Raw genomic sequence first — 15,643 nt, forward strand, 5'->3', positions numbered from 1 at the left:
TCAAATGTCCAGAGTGGTTCTCAAAGGTTTTGGGCTCATCTATTAATGGTGTATGTGTTTTCAGCGTGGACATGTTTTGTGCTTTACGTAGAGTATGACAAAATAGCAAGCATGAGGCTGCATTTCTTGGCTTCACAACGTCGTCGTGTCGATGAATTCAGTGTCCTAGTCAGAAATGTGCCTCCAGATATCGATGAGACAATTAGTTGTCTACAATGCAAATAAGCTTGCCAAGCTTGTTAAGAAGAAGGAGAAACTCAAAAACTGGATTGATTACTACTAGATCAAGTATTCAAGACATCCTGAAAAGGGGCCCACAATAAAGGAAGGTTTTCTCGGTTTTTGGGGTGAAAGAGTGGATGCCATTGACTTTTACATTCTGAAATTGACACTTTGGTTACGAAAATAGCAGAAGAACGAGAAAGGGTACTAAAAGATCCTGAGGCAATCATGCCTATTGCATTTGTTTCATTTAATACAGTTCAAAGGAGATTTGGTTGTAGGTTTAACAATTGCAAGCCTCTGCATTCCTTAGGATATTTGTTATGCAAAGTTAGCTAACGTGGATCCTCAATATGGTCTTTATTCGAGCTTTTTACCACCATTGGTATATGCTTTGATGGGAAGCTCTGGAGATATTGCCATTGGTCCAGTAGCCATTGTTTCCATCTTGTTGGGCACCTTGGTCAGGAATGAAATAGACGATATTAAGTCTGCTGATTACCACCGGCTTATCTTCACATCAACATTTTTGCTGGTATTTTTCAGGCACTGCTGGGAATCTATAGGCTTGGTTTCCTGGTTGATTTTCTATCACATCCTTCAATTGTTGGCTTCATGGGAGGTGCAGCTATTACAATTGCACTAAAACAATTGAAAGGGTTGCTTGGCATACAAAAATTCACTAAAAATACATATATAATCTCTGTAATGAAATCTGTATGGGGTGCAGTTCATCATGGATGGAAATGGAAAACTATTTTGATTGGAGTATTCTTCCTGATTTTTCTTCTCACTGCAAAATATATTGGAAAGAAATACAGGCGCCTTTTTTGGGTGCTTTCTATGGCTCCTTTAACCTCGGTCATATTGGCAACACTCATTTTCTGTTTAACTCATGTAGACAAACGCGGTGTACAAATTGTAAATCATATAAAAGAGGGAATAAATCCATCTTCTGTATCTGAACTTACTTTCAGTGGAAGTCTTCTTACGAAAGGCCTTAAAATTGATTTTGTGGCTGCTTTGATTGCTCTTACGGAAGGCATTGCTATAGGAAGAACTTTTGCAGCGTTGAATGATTATCACCTGGATGGAACACAAAGAAATGCTAGCAATGGGTGTTATGAATATAGCTAGCTCATTGACTTCTTGCTATGTTACAACAGGGTCATTCCCACATTCAGCAGTGAATTATAATGCAGGCTGTCGGTCAGCAGTTTCTAATGTGGTGATTTCATTTGTGGTTCTTCTGACACTACTAGTGATCACACCACTTTTCAAATATACTCGAAATGCAATATTGGCTTCAATTATTATTGTTGCAGTTATTAGTTTGATTGACATCAAGGCAGCACTTCTCATCTAGAAAACTGATAAGCTAGACTTTCTTGCTTGCATGGGAGCATTTTTTGGTGTAGTGTTTGCATCTATCAAATATGGACTCTTGATTGCAGTCATCTTATCCTTTGGAAAAGTTCTTCTACAAGTGACAAGGCCATGTACAACCCTACTTGGGAGAATTCCTGGAACAAATATATTTAGGAATATTGAACATTACCCTAATGCCTCCAAAATTCCTGGTATATTAATTGTGCGTATTGATTCTGCAATGTACTTCTCCAATGCAAACTACATCTGAGAGCTAGGATTAGAGGCATGAAGAAACAAATTGAAGACTTAAAGATACAATTAGGCCAGTAGAAAGAATCTCCTTAAAGAAATCCCATTTCAAGTAAGGCTATGTTTCAAATTTTGATGGTTTTGTTTGGTATAATCTTTCTTGAAGAATCATACATTTCCATTCAGTTTTGAACGGCCTTGGAGCAGTTGAAGAAAATTTAAATAGCAAGAAGCTTAAAATAGCAAAATTTTGGTTGAAACTGTGTTTTCTAGAATAACACAACAGTTTCGTAGCGCGCTACGAGACTGCTGAAGAAGGTGAGTAACGCACCAAGTGGAAAATTTTTGAAAAGGGAATATCTTCACGGGATCATCTAAAGGTATCAACTTTCAACAAGGTCAAGATAGGTGGAGGAAACATGTATTCGAATGCAGCACTAAACTTTTTGTCATAAAGTGATCACATTTACTACAGTCCAAGATATGTCAGACATCTTGAATAAGTTTTTGCTTTCACACAGGAAAGAGGTTGACAGCACATCGGGGATGTGGGATTCAGATATATTTTGGATAATCAAATATGAAGGGCATGGTTCATTGGATTTGAACATTTTTTAGGAAAACCAAAGGTTGATAAACAGGGGTAGTTTCCTATGTTTCAGGGGCAATGGAGAAGATGTGACTTTGAGGACCAGTATGGAGCTTTGAACACCCACCACAGCCAAACTAAAAAGGACCACATTTCAAAGAACGAGAATGATTGTAATTAAGGCTATTATTAGCATAATATGGAGTTATACTCCTATTTTATTTAGATCTCTAGAAAGTCTTGTAGTAGTTTGTTATATTTAATAGGCAGTTAAAAGTTGAATAGGTGTCATTAGAAGTAGATTTCGAGTTCCCCTCATGCTTGAGGAGGAATCTCAGTCAGGTAGAAGAACTCTATATATAGGAGAAAGAAAAAGGTAATAGGGGTTGGAAATTTATGTAAAAAATATCTGATATTTGGCTTATGTAAAGACTTTGTTTTTTTGGTAATACAGTGCTGGCTTATGCTTCTCAAGAATCATAGAGAGTTCAATGTATGAGTTTCATTTGTTGTATTTTCATGTTATCCACAGTATTATGAGTATTTGATTACTTAGAAATCACTTGCAGTGTTCTAATTTCCTTCACATACTCGTAGACTATCTTCTTTGTGTTTGGTGTGCCCTATTTATATTGAAATTTGAATGCCTTGACTTTTATGCAAAGCCAATTCTACTGTTAATTCTAAATCACATATGACTCCATAAGCCCAATGGATACTTGTTAATTTTGTTTCCACCATTTTCATTTTTATTTGTTTCACAAAGAGTTAGCCATCTTGATCATAATCAAAAACCTTTAATCCATTGAGAGAGCCCTCTCAGGCTAAGGAGGCTAAGCCTTACCTAAAAGATTGGTTTGAAACAGTTACTTGAAGTCTTCCTGGTCTGCAGCCTTCCAGGGCTTGATTTTGAGATAATATTTTGGTGCGTCTACTGGGAGTCTAAGTATTATTCATTCCCGAAACCAAGAGACTGAAATTCTGAAGGTAGGAGGAGCTCAGAAGATTTTCGAGGCTGCAATCTACCTTGGCGACTCCATTGTTGAAGAATTCGAAATTCATAGATTCATGGTGATTCCACTGGAATTATGAAGGACGTAGATGCTACCATTCTTATTTCAAGGTATGTATGCATAAATTTTTCAGGAATTCATGGTTTCCCAAATCATTTTCCCAAGGATGCATATTTTCTAAGGAATGGCCCAAAATTCAATGGAGAAGATTTGAGTTTAGCTTTGAAGCATATATCAGATTTTTGTGATTTTACCAAGCTTCTTAGAGTTAAACATGAGGATGTTTGCATTATGTTGTTCTATGATTCATTTCAAGGGAAATGTAAACGGTGGATCAAAAGCTTTACTAGCAAATCCATTAAGTCATTTGAAGACTTTTGGCTTATGTTTCTGGAGGAATGGATAGATAGATCAGATGTGGTGGAAAACTCTCCTTCAATTCAAGGTTTCAAAAAATGGAATAATGATAATATTAATGAAGAAATAGATGAAAATTTTTCTTTGTCCTTGTTTTCTTATCTAAAATCATTTCAGTGCAAGATAGAAGATAAGATGAAATTTTTGGATGAAGTTGCTAAGGACATTGAGAAAGACATTGAAGGAATACACGGTCAAATTCAATCATATAGTCTTCATGGTTATGATCATTCTTTTCAAAATATTTCTATGGTAGAACACAAGGAGAGGGTGTTGCTTCCTTTCTCTTTCGTGATTGAGGAAGAGTACACTGTTATTGAAGATTAGTTTGCACAACCAGAAAGTTAAGAAAATCATCAAGCTGATCATGTATTCTGGGATCCTATAGCTAAGTACATGGAAGAGTTTTACTCTCCAGTGTTTCATTTTTTCTACGAAGATCAGAGGCGATTTCAGTGGCAGTGGTCATCACAATATCATAGTGGCTCTGAACTCTGATGCAGTAAAAAAACTCAAATATCAGATAAGACAAATGATTGGCTACATTGGAAATTTCACATTGATTCAGCTGAAAGAAGTTTGAATTGATAGGGTAGGTAGGTAGGAAAATGAAAATAAGCTCAAGGTTGACTGAGCATTTTTCAGTAGATGTAGATTTCTTTCTCCTACAGTGATCATCAAGCTTAAGCCCAAGGTGAAGGCCCAAGAAGCTTGAAGAGGATTCTTGTCAAGAAATTGTCCGTTTGACATAAGAGGATGAATCACTGGACCTGCGAGTTCTTAGCGTACTACAGGAGCACACTATCCCAAGTGGAGTCACCTGTTATCACCTAAGAAACAATTTCTAAATTGTTCACATCAATTTGATTGTAAAGGTTTGGTGATAGTCCAAGTTTAGTTTTCTTTTGAAACAGGGCTTTCTTCAGTGACCACCATGCTCTGCTTCAACTCAACAATGTTTGCTTCAACTCCACGGCTTCCAATTACCAATGGCATTAAGTGCAACGATATTTATGCCTTCAATATCGGATGTTATGTCATTTGGGTTATGGCAGCTGGAGTTGGATATTGAGTAGACTATTTGAGAGTTCACAACTTCAGAGTTTTTTTCATGCAGTTCATAAAATGGTTTTTAATAGTTATGAAAAGTTGTATTCTTCTATCATTAAGGATCATCGTGACACCTATTTCATTAGACTTTTGTTTGATCTTCTGGTCGTAGTCTCTTTGCGGATTCCTGTGGATAAAAGTCCCGTGTTTCTTCTCTATAAAGATTGGGTTTTTATGCTTATCTTTCTCAAGATATGGAAAAAATTGGTATTGTTGGGTCAAATGGCACTCCTTACAGATGACAGCTGGTGAATAAAGTTCAAGCAAGTCAAAGCAGATGGGTTTTCTTGCTTACGTTGATTATGGGAGCTTCGTCAAATTCTGTCATCAATACTTGTAAAGCTTTTGACTGCACTCTATGTGCCATATGTCTTTGCTCATGATTATAATGCAAATTGAATAACAGCAATTATCCTGACAACACATAGAATGAATGAAGCACAAGCCCTTTGTACATGCATTGGAATTATGGTTGGTCTTGGAGGTCCTCAACATTTGAAAACACGCTTTGGAAAATCTTGCTTGTGAAATCCTTGTTCCAGTAAATGCTACAGGAGGGACTTTAGTAAACTTAAAGAAAAAGCTGGTCTTTAGTGACATTGACAGACTTTCAATATCAAATTTCCAGAGTGGTTCTCAAAGGTTTTGGGCTCATCTATTAATGGCGTATGTGTTTTCAGCGTGGACATGTTTTGTGCTTTACGTAGAGTATGACAAAATAGCAAGCATGAGGCTGCATTTCTTGGCTTCACAATGTCATCGTGCCGATCAATTCAGTGTCCTAGTCAGAAATGTGCCTCCAGATACCAATGAGACAATTAGTTGTCTACAATGCAAATAAGTTTGCCAAGCTTGTTAAGAAGAAGGAGAAACTCAAAAACTGGCTTGATTACTACCAGATCAAGTATTCAAGACATCCTGAAAAGAGGCCCACAACAAAGGAAGGTTTTCTCGATTTTTGGGGTGAAAGAGTGGATGCCATTGACTTTTACACAGCACAAATTGATACTTTGCTTACGAAAATAGCAGAATAACGAGAACGGGTACTGAAAGATCCCAAGGCAATCATGCCTATTGCATTTGTTTCATTTAATACAGTTCAAAGGAGATTTGGTTGCAGGTTTAACAATTTCAAGCCTCTGCATTCCTCAGGATATTGGTTATGCAAAGTTAGCTAACATGGATCCTCAATATGGTCTTTATTCAAGCTTTTTACCACCATTGGTATATGCTGTGATGGGAAGCTGTAGGGATATTTCCATTGGTCTAGTAGCCGTTTTTTCCATCTTGTTGGGCACCTTGGTCAGGAATGAAATAGACGATATTAAGTCTGTTGATTACCACCGACTTATATTCACATCAAAATTTTTTCTAGCATTCTTCAAGCACTGCTGGGAATCTGCAGGCTTGGTTTCCTGGTTGATTTTCTATCACATCCTTCAATTGTTGGCTTCATGGGAGGTGAAGCCATTACAATTGCACTACAACAGCTGAAAGGGTTTCTTGGCATACAAAAATTCACTAAAAATACAGATATAATCTTGTAATGAAGTCTGTATGGGGTGCAGTTCATCATGGATGGAATTGGCAAACTATTTTGATTGGAGTATTCTTCCTGATTTTTCTTCTCACTGCAAAATATATTGGCAAGAAATACAAGTGCCTTTTTTGGGTGCCTGTTGTGGCTCCTTTAACCTCGGCCATATTGGAAACTCTCATTGTCTATTTAACTCGTGTAGACAAACGCGGTGTACAAATTGTAAATCATATAAAAAAGGGAATAAATACATCTTCTGTATCTGAAATTACTTTCAGTGGAAGTCTTCTTGCGAAAGGCCTTAAAATTGATTTTGTGGCTGCTTTGATTGCTCTTACGGAAGGCGTTGCTATAGGAAGAACTTTTGCAGCCTTGAATGATTATCACTTGGATGGAAACAAAGAAATGCTAGCAATGGGTGTTATGAATATAGCTGGCTCATTGACTTCTTGCTATGTTACAACAGGGTCCTTCTCACGTTCAGTAGTGAATTATAATGCAGGTTGTCAGTCAGCAGTTTCCAATGTTGTGATGTCATTTGTGGTTCTTTTGAAACTACTAGTGATCACACCACTTTTCAAATATACTCCAAATGCAATCTTGGCTTCAATTATTATTGCTGCAGTTATTAGTTTGATTGACATCAAGGCAGCACTTCTCATCTGGAAAACTGATAAGCTGGACTTTCTTGCTTGCATGGGAGCATTTTTTGGTGTAGTGTTTGCATCTGTCGAATATGGACTCTTGATTGTAGTTGTCTTATCCTTTGGAAAAATTCTTCTACAAGTGACAAGGCCACGTACAACCCTACTTGGGAGAATTCCTGGAACAAATATATTCAAGAATATTGAAGAGTACCCTGATGCCTCCAAAATTCCTGGTATATTAATTGTGTGTATTGATTCTACAATGTACTTTTCCAATGCAAACTACATCCGAGAGCTGGGATTAGAGGCATGAAGAAACAAATTGAAGACTTAAAGACATAGTTAGGCCAGCAAAAAGAATCTCCTTAAAGAAATCCCATTTCAAGTAAGTCTATGTTTCAAATTTTGATGGTTTTGCTTGGTATAATCTTTCTTGAAGAATCATACATTTCCATTCAGTTTTGAAAGGCCATGGAGCAGTTGAAGAAAATTTGAATAGCGAGATGCTTAAAATAGCAAAATTTTGGTTGAAACTGTGTTTTCTGGAATAACACAGCAGTTGCGTAGCACGCTATGAGACTGCTGAAGAAGGTGACTAATGCACAGCAGTTTCGTAGCGCGCTACGAAACTGCTGAAGCTGCACAATCTAATCTCAGTCAACTGATTTTGAAATACAAGTGGAACATTTTTGAAAAGGGAATATCTTCAAGGGATCATCTAAAGGTATCAACTTTCAACAAGGTCAAGACAGGTGGAGGAAACATGTATTCGAATCCAGCTCTAAACTTTTTGTCATAAAGTGATCACATTTACTACAGTCCAAGATATGTCAGACAGCTTGAAGAAGTTTTTTCCTTCACACAGGAAATAGGTTGACAGCACATGAAGAACGTGGCATTCAGATATATTTTGGATAATCAAAGATGAAGGGCATGGTTCATTGGATTCGAACATTTTTGAGGAAAACCAAAGGCCGATAAACAGGGGTAGTTTCCTATGTTTCAGGGGCAATGGAGAAGATGTGACATTGAGGACTAGTATGGAGCTTTGAACACCCACCATAGCCAAACTAAAAAGGACCACACGTCAAAGAATGAGAATGATTTTAATTAAGGCTATTATTAGCATAATATGGAGTTAGACTCCTATTTGATTTAGATCTCTAGAAAGTCTAGTAGCAGTTTGTTATATTTAATAAGCAGTTAAAAGTTGAATAGGTTTCATTAGAAGTAGATTTTGAGTTCCCCTCATGCTTGAGGAGGAATCTAAGTCAGGTAGAAGAACTCTTTGTATAGGAGAAAGGAAAAGGTAATAGGGGTTGGAAATTTATGTAAAAAAGCTCTGATATTTGGCTTATGTAAAGACTCTGTTTTTTTGGTAATACAGTGCTGGCTTATGCTTCTCAAGAATCATAGAGAGTTCAATGTATGAGTTTCATTTGTTGTCTTTTCATGTTATCCAAAGTATTATGAGTATTTGATTACTTAGAAATCACTTGCAGTGTTCTAATTTCCTTCACATACTCGTAGACTATCTTCTTTGTGTTTGGTGTGCCCTATTTATATTGAAATCTGAATGCCTTGACTTTTATGCAAAGCCAATTCTACTGTTAATTCTAAATCACATATGACTCCATAAGCCCAATGGATACTTGTTAGTTTTGTTTCCACCATTTTCATTTTTATTTGTTTCACAAAGAGTTAGCCATCTTGATCATAATCAAAAACCTTTAATCCTTTGAGAGAGCCCTCTCACGCTAAGGAGGCTAAGCCTTAGCTAAAAGATTGGTTTGAAACAGTTACTTGAAGTCTTCCTGGTCTGCATCCTTAAGGTTCATTTCCCTGAAGATTGTCTGATGAAGATGTTTATGACCACTTTAGAAGGAAAAGCATGGTCTTGGTATAAAGGTTTGGAAAATGGTTCAATATATTCGCTTGCTAATTTTCATGATGAATTCTATGAGATGTATAAAGAATGTCATCCTTCCTTATTGTTGCTCAAAGATTGTTGTAGACATTCTTTAAGTCTTATTCAGTACTTGGAGGATTGTTATGATGATGATGAATTTATGGATGAAGAAATTTTAGAGGCTCTTCATAACAATGCATTTCAACACCAAGAAGAAAGTATAACATGTCATGAAATGCAGCATGAAGATCAGCAGGGGTTTACTTATGAAAATCATATTACATCCTCTGAGATTGATGTAGAGGTGCAACAGATTGTCAGGATTTAGATCATTATGAGTATGAAATTGACTGCAAACATCAAGAAGAAGTACTGGAAAATATCTTTTATAGCCCTCAGGCAGAGGAAAAGGTTGTTCAATTTTGTAATTCCTTGCAGCAGCTTACTTCAAAGAAAGATCACAATAGTAAGGAAAATTACATTGTCTATGAGAATCATGTAGAAAGGCAGTTTGATAGCACATCAAAGGAATTTTGTGTGGCTGAGGATCAGTTGTTTGAAGAGATAGAATGTTATGATGATTATCAAAATAACCATGCTTTCTTTGACCCTATAAATGAATACATGGCAAAGTTTTGCACATCAGTATTTCATTTTCATTTGCATTATGAAGATCATATACATTATAAGTTGATTTGGTCATCTCACTATCATGGTTATTTTGAGGTTGAATGCAGTCAAGAGCCTCCAATATCAGAAAGGAAAATTGATTGGCTTTATTGGAAAGATCATGTTGCTTGACCTAAAGTGGAAATTGATAGAGTAGGTAGGTAGGAAAATGCAAATAAGCTCAAGGTTGACTAAGCATATTTCAGTAGATATAGATTTCTTTCTCCTATAGTGATCATCAAGCTTAAGCCTGAGGTGAAGGCCCAAGAAGCTTAAAGGGGATGCTTGTTAAGCAAATTTCCATTTGTCATAAGAGGATAAAGCACTGGATCTGCGAGTTCTTAGTTTACTACAGGAGCAAACTATCCCAAGTGGAGCCACTGTTATCACTTAGGAAACAATTTCTAAATTGTTCACATCAGTTTGATTGTAAAGGTTAGGTGTTAGTCTAGGTTTAATTTTTCCATGTTTTCTTTAGTGTCTAAGTCCTAGGAGTCTTGTTGGTATGTTTAAATAAAGGTCAACACTCTGTTTTCATCCATCACTGGTCTCACATCACACCTAAGCTCCATATGTAAATCCTATTTCAAAGTTCTTATGCGCAGCGAAACTGTCTAGGGGTTTTCATAGCGCAAAACCCAGAATTTGCACTGGCTGCGCTACGAAATCAGGGATTCATGCAGATCCATTTCAAATGTCATCCAACTGTCAAATCTACTAGAATTTGTTAGATTTTCATCATCAATTGTCAATCCATACACCTTGCCTATCACATTCAACTGCTCATTATTATCATTAGGTTAGTTAAGTGCCTTGGTGCACTCAAGTTTCAAATTTCAAAAAAGGAGCCAAGTATTTTCAGTTATTATTATGTATGGGTTCATCTATGAGAAGAAAATTGACAAGCACTTAATCAGAATTCTTTGAAGTCCACGTGAAGTAGCTTCCATTTTCATTTCAAGCGAGGCAATGATCGAGATTAAGATGGTGCAAGCTCTTTCAATTTTCATCTTGCAGGAATTCCATGGAGTTGTTTACAGAAAAGAAGGATCATAGGTCAGGCAGGTGTCTAATATTGAACAAGCTTTCAAATAGGTTGGCTGTTGGAGACTCTGCGAAAAACTTCAAGGAGGTCACATGCAAGTCACCAAAGAATTTGCTTCCAATTTCATAGTATTTAATTCAAAGGTTGGAGTGCTTGAATTACCAATCTCTCCAGAGGTTATATCTGCAGTCACTGAAATCCCAAGAAAGACAATTTTAAAAAAGAGAACTATGTGTTTTTGACTCACACAGCAGTTTCGTAGCGCGCTACGAAACTGCTGAAGGTGACAGTTTTGTTTTTGAGGATCTACCTTGAAAGAAAGAGAGGATTATTTTGAAAGGGATGTTGCTGCAGAGGTGTAATAAGATCACTTGAGAAGTTTGAGCCCTAATCAAAAGGTAAATTCAAGAAATGAAGACATATACACATACCAAACCTTGCGCTACGAAATCACTGAAGCAGCCTTTTTCAGGAGAAAAACTCTTTTAAGTAGTCAACTTCCAGGAGGTCTCTAGAGCAATTGAAAGAATATTTTGGAAAATTGAAAGAGGTTTTTATTCCTAACCTAATGAAATATATAAAAAAAAAATTCAGTTTCTTCAAATCCATTATGATCTGGGAGAAATGGATGACAAAACTTGCGCTACGAAACTGCTGTAGGTGCAGTTTTTCACAAACATATTTCTCCTGTTTAACACCTGTTTTTCAAAGACTCATTCTGGGCGGTAGGAAAGATGTTTCAAGAAACAAAGAGAGTTTTTTGTTCAACATGGATTGGTTCACAAAAGCCTCCTTCATTTTTTCCAAATACATTTTTTTTTAGAAGTTATGAGTTCTGTCCCAAGACCTATGTTTCAGCCAGAACAGAGCAAGGGATAGTCTCCTAGTTTCTAGGAACAACAAAATGATGAGTCATCAAGGGCCAGCTGGAAGGTTATGAGCACCATCAAATTCGACTTCATGGAATTTTAGGTGTCAAAGAATGTTTTAAATTTTTATATAAGGTTGTTGTAATCATAATAAGGAGTTACACTCCTAGTTGTATTAGGTCTCTAGGACTCCTAGTTAGTTGTCCTTTGTATTAAATAGTTAGTTTTAAGTGTCAATAGGTGTCAAATTAGGAGGAATTTGAATTCCCCTCATGCTTGAGGAAGGAATATATATGAACTCTATATATGGGAGAAGAAATAATGTATTAAGGGTTGGAAATTCTCAAAGAAATAGAGGACTTTGTGTTACTGTATGTGACTGTATGTTTTCAGGATAATATAAGGAGTTGATTTCACTACTCAAGATTCAGCAAGGGTTTTTAATGTTTGATTTTCTTCATGGTTTCTTTCCTATACTTACTTGCAGTAGTACAGATACATGTTACATAGAACTCATTTGAAGATGCTCTAATTTCCTTCATGTATTTGTGGACTGTGTTCCTACACTATATCTCTATTCTACTTTTATGTGAAATCCCTCTATGCCCTGACTTCCACGTGAATTTAATCTCATTGTTGTACTGAAACACACCTTGACTCCATGGCCCAATGACAAGCTAAACTGAAAGATCCTGAGGCAATCATGCCTGTTGCATTTGTTTCATTTAATACAGTTCAAAGGAGATTTGGTTGCTAGTTTAACAATTACAAGCGTCTGCAGTCTTGAGGATATTGGTTATGCAAAGTTAGCTAACATGGATCCTCAATATGGTCTTTATTCGAGCTTTTTACAACCATTGGTATATGCTATGATGGGAAGCTCCAGGGGTATTGCCATTGGTCCAGTAGCCGTTGTTTCCATCTTGTTGGGCACCTTGGTCAGGAATGAAATAGACAATATTAAGTCTGCTGATTACCACCGGCTTATCTTCACATCAACATTTTTGCTGGTATTTTTCAGGCACTGCTGGGAATCTGCGGGCTTGGTTTCCTGGTTGATTTTCTATCACATTAGATACTCTGTTTTTTTGGTAATACATTGCTGGCTTATGCTTCTCAAGAATCATAGAGAGTTCAATGTATGAGTTTCATTTGTTGTATTTTCATGTTATCCACAGTGTTATGAGTATTTGATTACTTAGAAATCACTTGCAGTGTTCTAATTTCCTTCACATACTTGTAGACTATCTTCTTTGTGTTTGGTGTGCCCTATTTATATTGAAATCTGAATTCCTTGACTTTTATGCAAAGCCAATTCTACTGTTAATACTAAATCACATATGACTCCATAAGCCCAATGGATACTTGTTAATTTTGTTTCCACCATTTTCATTTTTATTTGTTTCACAAATAGTTAGCCATCTTGATCATAATAAAAAACCTTTAATCCTTTGAGAGAGCCCTCTCAGGCTAAGGAGGCTAAGCCTTAGCTAAAAGATTGGTTTGAAATAGTTACTTGAAGTCCTCCTGGTCTCCAGCCTTCCAGGGCTTCATTTTGAGTTTGGGATTAGAAGCTTTGTTAAAGTTGAAAGCTAGAAACATTGTTGTTTGTGGAGATTCTGAATTGGTAATAAAACAAGTGGAAGGTGCTTATCAAACCAAGGATGTAAGGGTGAGGGCATATAGAAACTTAGTGTTGGATATGTTGGAAACGTTTCAGGCTCATACTTTTAGTATCAAAACTAGAGACCAAAACTCTATTGCAGACTCTCTTGTTATTTCTGATAGGCTGTTGATCATACTATCTCGGTGTAACTATTTCAAACCAATCTTTTAGCTAAGGCTTAGCCTCCTCAGCCTGAGAGGACTCTCTCAAAGGGTTAATGATTTAGATTAAAGATATGAATAGATGGCTAACTCTATGGTTTGTAATTGTATATGTTTATAGGTTGAAAGACGAAGGCTGGATACCATTGGACTATGGAGTCAAAGTATGTTTCAGTACCACATCAAGATCAGCTTAACATGAAGTCAGGGCATAGAGAGTTTTTATCCATCAACAAAACAAAGATACAATGCAAGGAAACACAGTTTATAAATACATGAAGGAAGTTAGAGCATGATTGATGAGTTCTAAGTAACATGTATTCATACCACTGCAAGTAAGTGAAAAAGGAAAGCCATGAGACAATATGACACTAAAAACTCTCTTTGAATCCTGAATAGTGAAGCCAAATCATTATACCTAGCATGGAAGTCAAGGCATTATAGAGTTCAAGTGCAGAAATGAAAATACAAAACAATGAAACATAGTTAGTTTATCTATGAAGGAAGTCAGAGCATCATTGATGAATTCTAAGTATCATAACTAAACACCACTACAATGTAAGTATTGGAAGATGCCATCATAACAAGAACATACAAGAACTCTTCATGAATCTTGAGTTGTCTAAGTAGAAATCTGCATTAGGTTAAAAATATACACAGTCTGCAAATAGAGCAGCAGCTGAGCCAAAAAGTCTCCAATTTTGTCCATATCTTAAGAAAGATAAGCCTAAGAACCCAATCTTGATAGAGAAGAAACAAGAGACTTTTATGCACAGGAACCCGCAAAGAGACTACCACCAGAAGATCAAACAAAGGTCTGATGAAACAGGTGTCACGATGATCCATAATGATAGAAGAATACAACTTTTCAGAACTATTAAAGACCATTTTATGAACTGCATGAAAAGAACTCTGAAGCTGTGAACTCTCAAATAGTCTACTAAATATCCAACTCCAGCTGCCGCAGCCCAAATGACATAACATCTGATATTGAAGGCATAAAGATCATTGCACTTAATGCCATGGGTAATTGGAAGCCGTGGAATTGAAGCAAACATTTCTGAGTTGAAGCAGAGCATGGTGTCACTGAAGAAAGCCCTGTTTCAAAAGAAAACTAAACTCAAACTAACACCAAACCTTTACAATCAAATTGATGTGAACAATTTAGAAATTGTTTCTTAGGTGATAACAGGTGGCTCCACTTGGGATAGTGTGCTCTTGTAGTACGCTAAGAACTCGCAGGTCCAGTGCTTCATCTTCTTATGACAAACGGACAATTGCTTGACAAGCATCCTCTTCAAGCTTCTTGGGCTTCTTGGACAATTGCTTGACAAGCATCCTCTTCAAGAAAACTTTCTGGTGGTGCAAACTAATCTTCAATAACAATGTACTCTTCCTTAATCACGAAAGAGAAAGGAAGCAACACCCTCTCCTTGTGTTCTACCATAGAAATCTTTTGAAAAGAATGATCATAACCATGAAGACTATATGATTGAATTTGACCGTGTATACCTTCAATGTCTTTCTCAATGTCCTTAGTAACTTCGTCCAAAAATTTCATCTTATCTTCTATCTTGCACTGAAATGATTTTAGATAAGAAGACAAGGACAAAGAAAAATTTTCATCTATTTCTTCATTAATATTATCATTATTCCATTGTTTGAAACCTTGAATTGAAGGAGAGTTTGCCACCACATCTGATCTATCTAACCATTCCTCCAAAAACATAAGCCAAAAGTCTTCAAATGACTTAATGGATTTGGTAGGAAAGCTTTCAATCCACCGTTTACATTTCCCTTGAAATGAATCATAGAACAACATAATGCAAACATCCTCATGTTTAACTCTAAGAATCTCGGTAAAATCACAAAAATCTTATATATGCTTCAAAGCTAAACTCAAATCTTCTCCACTGAATTTTGGGCCATTCCTTAGAAAATAAGCATCCTTGGGAAAATGATTTGGGAAACCATGAATTCCTGAAAAATTTATGCATACATACCTTGAAATAAGAATGGTAGCATCTGGGTCCTTCATAACTCCAGTGGAATCACCATGAATCTATGAATTTCAAATTCTTCAACAATGGAGTCGCCAAGGTAGATTGCAGCCTCGAAAATCTTCTGAGCTCCTGCTACCTTCAGAAGTTCAGTCTCTTGGTTTCAGGA

General features: G+C 36.5%; 2 pseudogenes; both read left to right on the forward strand.

Annotated features, from left to right (window-relative positions):
• Positions 1–485: 485 nt before the first annotated feature.
• Positions 486–1,861, forward strand: LOC149214087 (high affinity sulfate transporter 2 pseudogene; annotated as a pseudogene).
• A 4,212-nt stretch (positions 1,862–6,073) lies between these two features.
• LOC149214088 (high affinity sulfate transporter 2-like) lies at positions 6,074–7,468 on the forward strand (annotated as a pseudogene).
• The last annotated feature ends 8,175 nt before the right edge of the window (positions 7,469–15,643 follow it).

Source organism: Pinus tabuliformis, chromosome 1_1 (genome assembly GCF_031772625.1).
Source record: "Pinus tabuliformis cultivar Carrire ecotype Pingquan chromosome 1_1, CPIR1, whole genome shotgun sequence".
NCBI classification, from domain to species: Eukaryota; Viridiplantae; Streptophyta; class Pinopsida; order Pinales; family Pinaceae; genus Pinus; species Pinus tabuliformis.